Genomic DNA, 11,054 nt, shown 5'->3' with positions numbered 1-11,054 from the left:
GCTATCTGAATTATTTTAAGATTATTATGCATCTGTTCAAAGTCCACAGACAATGGAGAAGCTATTCATGTGCAAGTTGTAAAATTATGTTTATCATCATAAAAACAGAGATACTTTTGGTTTTCTGGTTTCATTGCTTGTGAATACCTTAAAGTTGATCTAAAGGCTCTGAAATTTTTCCTGAATTATTTTTATGTCACTTTGACATAATTTGACAGAACTATTAAATGTGACTTATGAATCAAATGACTTGCCCACTGGATTTCATTGTTCATAAAATGCACATTTTTTAAAGTGTTCTCCAAGTTGCTTTCTATTCAGCTTAAAGTTTGGATGTTTTTTGCCTTCTCCTAACACCAACGCTTAGTGTTATGACCAATAGCTTTACATGCCAGGTGAGCATCTCTCCAAAACCAGGTGCCTGCCATGGAAAGGCAGTGCTAGGAAGGTACGGAGGTCCTGGGGCTCTGTGGGAGCTATAACAATTAGCTGCAGGCACATGTGATGTGTGTGATTTTCGCCAGGCAACAGCACCAAACAACTTGTTACTTTTTCACATGCTATGTCTTTGCAGCACACATGCAACAATATGAAGTACTTCATTACCTGCTTTAAACTGAGATGTTTTTCTACATGGTAATACTTCTGTTTACTGCATCTGGTGGGCTAATAAAATGCTCATTCCTCAAAAACCACTGGCCTATGGAACTACACAATGCTTATTCTGTAGGAAGAACTGGAAAACAACCGGCCCAGTTGTGCCAACATCTACCAATTCACCAGGCAGTCAGGGATGACTTTGGGGTCATTGACCACCAGGGACCACCAAAGAGACTCCCAGAACAGAAGACTGGATGTGTAAAGGGGAGGGAAAATAGGTTAACAATTTTGGGGAAATGATTATCATGTGTATGTTTATGTTTCTGGGAAAATCAATGAACATGTATGTAACGTACAGTACATGAACAGGAGTTCTTTTCTACTCAGCATGCATGATTTTTGGAGGGGATATCCCCTTGTGCATCTGGCTGAATAAAGAATGACTACTTCTTAATGCTACATTGTGTTAAGGAGTATTTTCATTTTTGTTGATTTTTGGTAACACTTCCTTTCATTGCTGCAGTTAGAAAACCTAAGTAAGGTAACAGAAGAGATTGAATATGGCAATTTTAAACAGCCAAATAATCCATTACTGAAGTTAATGTGAAGGTTTTTTCTTCCATTGCACCAATTTATGCTGACAGAGTTGCCTTGGAAGAATATTATGCTTTTATACACAAGAGTCAGATCTGTCCCAGAGGTTTCAAAGTGAATATGTCTGCCAGACAGGAACCATAAAGTGTGCCAGAAGTCTGAGAGCAAATTAAGACAAATGTTCTTTATATCCTTTGTGATTATAAGGATTAGCTGTATGTAAGCTTTCCTTTATCTCTTTATCTCTCATATTGCCTTGATGAGTGTTATATGGGTTAGCAAACCAGCAGAGTGTCAGAGGAACTGTGCTCTGTTGGTAAGTTTTAAGTGAAACACGTACTGTGGTTGTTGCTGTTGGTATCCTGCCTCTCATTTGTGTTGAGGTGAAATGAAGCAACCAAGAGAGCTTAGAATTCTCTGATTGCCTGATTCTGGAAGAGGACACTTCTGCTTCATGCCGGGAGATACCAACACTTTTGGGTGCTGTGTGTGGGTGGGTTTTTTGGTCTGTCTCTGGGAAAAGTGGGGAAAACCCGATTCATAATACTGCATGAAGCTTCCTTATAGAGACTGGTCCAAAGCAATCTGAAGACCTGTGAGCACATCTGTGATGAAACACACCACTCTGAGACACTTATAAACTCTTGGAAAGATTGGCAGAATAGGAAGTTACACTAGGTAATAATCTGTTGTACTTAAAGGAGAGGTAATTATTTATATTGCATAAATGCAATAGAATATATTGTAAGTGTTAATCATAGACATGGCTGATGAAACTGTGTAAAGGAATAATCAAATATCCATGGTTACTTTGGCTAAAAATCATGTGAACATATTTTGATACATCTGAGGAATAAGAGACCTTCATTTAGAGACATAGCTATCATTAAATGTTTATTATAAATAATAATACAGATGCAAGTGGTTCAAGAGCCAGCCCTGCTCTGAAGCAGAGTAATATCTCCATCATGTAGGGTGTGGTAGGTAGGTTGCCAATTGTAGCAAAGGGAATTGTGAGACATTTATCAATGAAAATTAAACATCTCAAATCTACATGTTTTGATAGCATATACTTGGACTTTTAAAGGCACTCATTACGTGTATTTTTTTTTTACTCCAAACTATGTTTCTTCACCCAGCAACCCATGAGGATGTTGAAACAATACAGCTGGGTGATATTAAAAAAACCCCACCAAACAAAACTCCACCTTCCTCCCTCCCAAACACAGCATTCAGTAATACCTGTGACTTGACCACGAAGAAAGCAAAACATACAATTGCTGAGAACATTATACTAATCTCCACCAGTGAGCCACCAAACCAGAAAGCATTTCCTGATCCACTCCTATCTCCATCAAAACCCAGGGGATGTAAGCTGAAGTTAGAAATCTCCAGTTTCAAAGCAGAAGACACCTTCATATGAGGATAATTCAGTATTTCAAAAGAGGGGCACTGGAGATATGACACTGCACCAATTTCTGATACCTTAAAATGGATGCAAAATATTTCCTACAATGGTTTTATGTATTCTATTTCTCTCTCTCTTTTTTTTGTTTTAAAAAAAAGGATGCACAACTAAAATCTGTATTTCACTTAGGATGTTTTTAACATTTTCAGCTACGCAAAAGAGAGAGCTGGATATGAGCTGGCAATTGTGCACTTGCAGCCTAGAAAATCAACCATGACCTGGGCTGCATCCAAAGCAGCGTGGTGAGCAGGTCAAGAAAAGTGATTCTGCCCCTCTGCTTTGCTCCAATGAGACCCCACCTGCAGTGCTGTATCCAGCACTGTCCCCAGCATAGGAAGGACATGGACCTGTTGGAGTAAGCCCAGAGGAGGCCACCAAGATGATGAGAGGGATGGAGAACCTCTCCTATGAGGAGATGTTGAGAGAATTGGGATTGTTCAGCCTGGAGAAGGGAAGGCTTTGGAGTTACCTAATTGCAGCCTTCCAGTACCTGAAAGGAGCCTACGAGAAAGATGGAGGGGGATTTTTAAAAGGGCATGTAGTGACAGGACAAGAGGGAATGGCTTTAAACTGAAATAGAGTAGGTTTAGATTAGATATCAAAAAGAAATTTTTTTACTCAGAGAGTAGCAAAACACTCAAACACGTTTCCCAGAGAAGTTGTGGATGCCCCATCTCTGGAAGTGTCCAAGCATCTGGGATGCTGTCTTCCCTAGGTTTGGCTGGCAGGGATTTTCTCTTGAAACTGAAGGTAGTAGTGGGGCTTCTGTAAATGATTTTGGATGTTTCATTATTTCCTTGCCTTGGGCATTGTTGTCTTGTTTCTTGTCTGTAAAATATCAATTTATTTATTCATCTAAGAACTGTAAAACTTCTGTATAAATCAAGTGACGAGTCTCTGTCTAGGTGTGTCTGCAGGAAATTACAATGATCCATGAGAGTGGTTACCCAATCTTTAAACCCTCATACATCACTGTGAAGCATTAGATTTACTTGTAGCCTACATGCAAGTCATAAAGAAATGAAGAATGTGTGCATTTTGTTGTTTAGTAAGCTGTAGATCAGCAGTGATAGGAAGGCCAGACAGATGAATGGAGGTAAAGTAGTGCCTTTCTCTTTGTTTAAGCTCTGTAAACATGGCATGAAATTGGAGCTTTCTTTCTGTCTTTTGTTTAGTCACTTATATTTTAATTGGCTGGCCGCTTTCTGCCCCCATTTCATTTTTTCTTTATTACCCTCTTCACCATTGCAAGAGATTGCTTCATAGATAACTAGACCAAGATTGCTGTTGGTAAGAAAGGACTTTCTTTCAAATACTTTCAAATACACCTGTTAGTATTCTTAGAGAGCAAAGAAAAGTGGCGTCCATAAACAAATTTCTTTCTTTTTGTTACATTTTGTAGAAAAAACCAGTATTGAGTCATCTTTGAACCTAAGGGCTTTGTCTTTAAATTAGGTGTAGTGTGTCTGAGGGAAGACATTTGGAAATATTTATTGCCTGAGAGACAAGAAAAATAGGAGAAGTGGTGATCTAGTCAAGAGTAGAAAACATAAATCATAGGAGTTTGGCTTTTCTTTTCCTCAATGAAATAAGAGCAACCAGACAGTCTTATTGTTAGTCTTTGAATAAACTACCTCTGAGTGCCAGTGTTCTAGGTAGTCCTGTAAAAACTACTGTGGCTTGAAAAATGTGTGGAAATACTCCATGAGTGTTTGTGCATCTCATTTGACACAGAATAGAAAGCTATCCCAGAATGACTTCATATTAATTGCTGCTATTGTTCCAGTTAAGAAAGGTGCATACAAAAAAAGGGCTTGTCATTATAACAAAATATTCTCCATTCTCATTACTTTCATTGCTCAATGAAGTACGTTAAATTTGTGATTTTTTTCTGTTGAAGGTGGTATTTGACATACTAAATTATGCAACTGATCTTTGGGTGGTGTGATTAAGTGTTTTGTAAAAATAAGTCTGCCAAACTACTTTACCTTTCATGCCTGTTCAGATATATTTTAATTTAGGTACAGCTAAAGATAAAAGCTTGATGACATAAACTTCAAGTGATTGATGCATGTATTTATTTATATTCCTGGATTACTGATCAAGGGCAGTTAATTACTAAATCCAAAAGTCCTGCCTAATTTGAGTCTGAAAATCTAAAACATGTTGTGACAGCAAGTTCTACCCTCTGCTGTGTCTCACTGTGTGGCTGGAGCTCTCAGGTGTACAGACACTGTGCAAGGGGTTGGAGACCCTTCATAAAGATGTATACTTTAACTAGGAGAGAATGAAAGAAATTTTTCAGTCATTTTGGAAGAAACCTAAGAGAGGAAGGAAGCTAGGACTTGGTTCTCCAGTGGCTTGGGCAATAAATAATATTTTGCTTTAACTATTTACTTATGTGCTTATTTTAAAATACATAATACATTTAAAAATATATATAATGTATATATTAAGTATATGCTTATGTGTTTATTTTTAAATATTATACATAGACATCTTTTATGACACCAGTATTACTGGTGGTAATTTAACTAGTAGTACAGCCTGCGAGGTTATGGGAAGAATACCATTGTGGTATCACAGTACAAGGTCAGAATGATTGATTAAGAGGCCTGTATGACTGAATTCTTGATACAATGACATTAGTGGTATGAATTTGGTTTTGGTGCTCCTAGATGGGTAGAGCCTATTCTGCAAAGTGATTGTTTTCATGAGGAGACTTCACGTTAGGCAAAATGGTTACTCCTGTGAAACTCAGTACAGCAAAGCTCCAATTTTTCCTGAAGTGCTGCAGAGTTCCATCAGAACTGCCTGGTTCTTTTCACCAGAACAGTTAATTTTAAATAAAATGTCTGTTATAAATATTTATTCATTTTTTTCTCCTTCTAAACACCAAAAAGGGAATCCAGACGAAAAATATGCTAAACTAACATCAAGAGTCTGATTAAATTTGGAAGATGCAGAGGTAGGACTCAACAAAACAATTCTTATTTTTGTGCTGAGTTATTTTGCATTGTTTAGTTTGCAATGTTCCTTTCCTGATAGACTGTAACAGCTGCCAAAGCATAACTTTAATGAGGTAAAGACTGGTTTAGCCTTGACTGTAAATGGTTCCTATGTTATGCTTCCCTGCATTAGCTGTATCCTTGAGAAGCATCCTTTCATGTAAAAGAGGTTTAGAGAATAGAATGAGAAAGAACAGACTATAAAATGAACATGTTAACAGGAATTTAAATTTTAACCTCCACTGTTGTGCTGGTATTATGCTTGATGGAAAGTTACACTTGAGCATGCTCACTGCAGAAGTAGTTTTTGACTAAACAGGACTTTTGTATGAAAATAGGTGCTTTCCCCAGGAGGAGAGACTGACCTACAAAGGACAGCTAAAGAATGAAGCACACAAATTTTCCTGAAAAAGCTAAAGCAGTGTTTCCAAACTTTGACCAAAATATTGAGATTATTATATTCTCTTCATCTTTGTGTAAAATCTAACATTCTGGTTATGGCTACAGGTACAAAGTGAATTCATAGATTCACTGGAAGACTTAAGAATGAACTACAATAACGCATATACGTCATTAGAAACTAGGTAGCAATGAATTGAGTCAGAAGGGACTGCTGCACGCAATATTTTGTGCATTGCTCGGAGAAGCAGTTGGAGGGCAGATCAGATTTGGTAGTGAAAAGCTGGAAATGCTCTGAGTAATGAAGCTATACATCACGAGGATAAAGTATGTTGTATGAGTACTGACTTAGTGAATGGCTCTAGACTACGAAATTTGCTTCTGCAGAAGCTTGCTTCAGTACAAATGTACAGAGAAGTCAGCTAAACCTTTCCAGATATCTCAGGGTTTGTTCATCTTGTTAGATGAGCAAAAAAATTTATCACTTCCCTGAAGTTGAATGGGCTCTGACCCAGCAAATTATCTTGGATCCAAAAGCCATTTGAATATTGTAATCAGGCTATGCTTAAATTCATAGCCTTTTTGCCTTATCTTCTTTCCCACCAGAAATTTTTCTGGGAATTTTTTTTTATTGTTCTTGAAGTCAGCCCTGTCTGTCATTCATTCTTTTGTAGGAAGGGCAGCAAAAATCTCTGTCTGTCTTTACAAATAGCAGGAATTTGTCCCTTGGGACAAACTGTAGTCATGACTTTAAACTTGAAGCTGAAATTATGCTAAATGCTACCCAGGAATCATGGCACTGTTGATGTTGTAAAGATAAGTGAAATTGGCTATTTTCTGTAATGGCCCCTTTTGCAATTTAAACTTAGTAGGAAATATTTAATCCTTACCGAAGATAATAAAAGACTTTATTTTCTTTTCAGAAAAAGAATCCTATCAGGTGATGTTTGTCCATTGTATACAACTTAAAATGACAAGTCACAGACTAGAACATCCTTCTAGTTGAAAGTAAGTGGTATTGATGTTTCTCTGAGAGGAGATTAATCTAGATGATTTCCTGGGGTCTCTTTTAGTCCCTCATGTTCACAGTTCCTAGATGCTGACAACAAGGAAACATTCAATCAGTTCAACATGAAGCTAAGTAAAAAATACTTACAATTTTTTTGCAATGCATAATTAAACTCTATCACGTATTGCCCCAAGATATCATTGCAGACAGATGGCAAACAGGAGCCCAAAAAGTCTTAAAATTTTATATCTCTTCACAGTATTTACAGTTGCGCTAGAAGTGGGAATTATAGAAGGGATATAAACATTCATACTTCTGCTGTTTATCAGATGGGAATATGAAATAAAATTGGTTAGTGTCAAATTTTCTTATTTTAGAAAACCATACATTTTTGTGTATGAGACAAATTGTCAGGGTCTGTGTGCTAAATTCTGTGCTGTTTAATTGAGTAAATGGCTTTTGCCTGGCAAAGGCCTATGGAATTCAGCCCAGTTATGTCTTTTCTATGTGAGTCCTTTTTCATGCAGTGCTGTGTGCTGCAAATTAGGAGGCACTAGTACAACAATGCAAGTCCCAAAAATTTTACTGTTTTCATGGAAAGTTATGTCTCTTGCCCATCATTAACCAGCAAACAGTGGCTCCCATTCAGTATTTTATACACCACTGAATAGTTTGACATGTCTTTAAACAGCCATTTTAGCAGTTTAGTTTTAAAAGATTCTGTGTGTGCTGTGTGCTGCAAATTAGGAGGCACTAGTACAACAATGCAAGTCCCAAAAATTTTACTGTTTTCATGGAAAGTTATGTCTCTTGCCCATCATTAACCAGCAAACAGTGGCTCCCATTCAGTATTTTATACACCACTGAATAGTTTGACATGTCTTTAAACAGCCATTTTAGTAGTTTAGTTTCAAAAGATTCTGTGCTGCTGACAGAGCAATTGAACAGCTGGCTGACTGGCTGTACTTTGAGCACTAGTGTAGTTAGAGCACAGCTTTAGTGAAGTAAATAATAAAAAAATACTAACTGTTAAGTCTTGTTTGTGATAGAATGAAGAGTGTGTTCCCATAAGTTTGGGAAGACAGAGATTTGTAGTTCTGTGATACTAAAGCAGAACTAGCATTCATAGAAGATCTAAAAATTTTTTTCTGTGATGAATGCTTTGAAAAATCTGTTCAGAATGTTGCTAATTTACACTACTGGAATGAACAAATTTAGTGGTGATTTGTATGTACACTATTCATAGCACATCTGAGTGCTGCATATGCTGAGCACCAAATTCCACCAAAGACATCAGTGCACTGCTCCTAGATGAGACTCTGCATTAAGGAAAAGACACTCTGCTGAAAGAATGATTATTGTTGAGAGAATATGTGCAGACAAACCGGATGGGCAAAGAATAGATTTTCAACCCAGGGCTTATTGGAAAGAAAAAAAGGAGTCAGCTGTTTCTTAATATCTAATATTGTAACAGAATATACAAGTATTGTACTAATAACTTTATATTTTCTGAAGTGTGTAATAATTTCAATGACTTTAATGTGTTGCCAATGTTTAAGCTGACTTAATTGGTATAATCTTTTTAAATCTTTCAGAGCTATTCCATCAACTTAGTGACTATTTCATGAATCAGTCAGGGAATGTGTGAAAATACACCTAGGTTTTGGAGGAGAAAACTTCCACTGTAATTTCAGAAATTCTCTTCAGATCTTGGGAGCTGTTTCTGAGTCCTTTTTGGTTTTTTCCAGTATCATATTTTATTTGGATTTCTTTTTTTAATTATTATTTGTGGCAGGTAACCTAAAAGGAGCAGAAAGGCAAGGATGACATATGCCTCATTGTGTATATGATGACATATGACCAAAATCTGGTTAGAAAGCAAAAAAGTGCTCTGGAGGGCTCTAAACAGGCAATAATATAAATATTTTTAAAGTGGAGGAAAAGCAGAAGTTCGTGTTGCTCTTTCAAGCTTCTGTAGGAATACATCAGCTGTAGAAAAAAATGGCTCATCTTCAGTGGTTTTTAGTCCAGAGAGAGCTGTCAATCACCTTGACTCCCTTGAGCTACCCACTGCGGAGTCAATAACAGCAGTTGCCAGTGTTGTTGCCTATAATTTGAGGACCCAAATAGCTTTGTTTTGAAATTAATTTATAGAGTTTTGCAATTTTTTTTTTCAGAAACATTCCCTTCTTCTGGTTTGATGTCAGTTGAGAGGAAAGAGGAAAACACTGTGCACATATACATACTGAGGTGCACAGGTCTCCACAAAACCACACCCAGCAAAACCTTCTGTAGCTTTCTGTCTGGGACATCATCTCTCCTAGATGTGCCAACATAGCATGAAATTATCTTTCACAAATAGAGCAACTGGTTACTCTGAGAAGTTTGGTGAAAGCAGAGTGAGACAAACAGCAGAGAAGAAAGGGAATTTTCGGGAGGGTCAGGAAAAGCATTCAAAGTAAGAAGAAATCAAAGTGTACCTTCAGGGCTGGAAAACATTTTAGCTATTCTAGAAAACACTTTGGCTTCCTGCTGCTTGATTTCTCACCAATAACACAAAATCTCACACTCTCCTTGAAGACTGGAGACTCAGCAAGAGCCTCTTTTCCTTAGCTTGTTCAGGCACCCACACTTCTGCCCATGGCCCCAAGCACAATAGGATTGGACATGCTCCTCTTCCCATAGGGGTGCTGAACATGTGGCTCTGGATCCTGCTTTTGAAACCTGCTTAAAGAGAAATGCAACAGGAAGGAGACTTGCTTTAGTAACTGGCAGTGCAGAAGGAATGAAGGAGTTGTCATTTATTATTAGCTATTTTAATCATAAAAATTGCCTATAGCAATCACCAGTCTTCTGGCTGGAATAATCCCTGTGTGATGGGTTTGGTTCATTCGTCTATACCTCCATGCATGAATAAAATGCTGTGCTATGTTCAGTGGTGTTTACATAGCACTGGCACTCTGGGATGAATGTAGCCAGAAAAATATTACAGGTATTTCTGAAAGAACCAAGCATTTTCTTTTGAAATTGATGTGTTCAGTGCTTTGAAGTCCCTTGAGAACATGACTGGGATAAATTCGTCATCATTAGATTGTGGGGCACCTTTGACAACTGCAGCAAGAAACCACACTAAACTTGAACTGAGATTTTCTAAGCTCACAGGGCTAAGTTTAGGTCTGGTGTAGCCAGTGTCTGTATTTACAAATACAAATACTTTGGCTTTGTATGTCTTACTTGCTAGTACTTCCTAAAAAAAATGTAATATCTTTAAAGAACTTAGTCCATCACTAGTTTGTATTGATCATCTGTAGGCAAAGAAGGGTGTTTTTTGTAGACATATGTAGTTAAAAATAATAAGATTCACAACATTGCACAGTACCTGATGCCAGATAGTTTCACTGTTGGAGTTTTATGGGTATATTAGTACTGATAATTCAGTGCTATTAGATCTACTTGCATAAAGAGCCATTAGTACTAAGAAGTAATGATTAAAGTACTCAACAACTGAATTATTTTTATTATGAGAGGAGAAAGAAAATGTTTTATTACTACAGATGCTAAGAGGTTAATACTTGTAGTAAGGCAGCTCTGCACAGCTTTGTGAAAAGAATGGAGAATTTTTTCCCTAGAGGGAACAGGAAAACTGTCTAATAATTCTATTCTTTAAATTTGCTGATGGCTATGCATAGTTAATGAAGTTAAATCAGTAAGAATTTTCCTTCTATTCAGGAGAAATAAAGCTCATAACATAATAAGTGCTTGACATATTGCTGGCTGAAAAATGTCCAAGAGATTTAGACCCATCTTCCCACATGTAGTAGGATTTAATAGCTTGTTCCGAAGTACCTTTTCTAGTTAATTATTTCAAAAATATACTCTTTTTAACAAAAAAAGAATTAAAATTGTATTTGAGCTTAAAATTATAAGGATTATTTGTTTTGCATAAAGAAATAAAGTTGGAAGAGCCATTTTCCAT

The 11,054-nt window shown here is 37.0% G+C and overlaps 1 long non-coding RNA gene across 2 annotated transcripts in view; it reads right to left on the bottom strand.

Annotated features, from left to right (window-relative positions):
• Positions 1-3,494: 3,494 nt before the first annotated feature.
• LOC108449153 overlaps positions 3,495-11,054 on the bottom strand; it is a 45,881-nt gene continuing 38,321 nt past the window's right edge. Inside the window, exons 5-6 of one of the 2 annotated variants that reach the window (XR_001865286.1) lie at positions 9,559-9,802; positions 3,495-7,168 (exon numbers count right to left, since the gene is read on the bottom strand). This is a non-coding gene — a long non-coding RNA (uncharacterized LOC108449153). Of the gene's footprint in view, positions 7,169-7,817; positions 9,803-11,054 lie in introns of those variants that run through there. The other variant, XR_001865285.1, reaches the window with a different exon arrangement.

Source organism: Corvus brachyrhynchos, unplaced genomic scaffold, assembly GCF_000691975.1.
Source record: "Corvus brachyrhynchos isolate BGI_N302 unplaced genomic scaffold, ASM69197v1 scaffold17, whole genome shotgun sequence".
Lineage (NCBI taxonomy): Eukaryota > Metazoa > Chordata > Aves > Passeriformes > Corvidae > Corvus > Corvus brachyrhynchos.
This window is presented reverse-complemented; position numbering and strand designations above follow the sequence as displayed.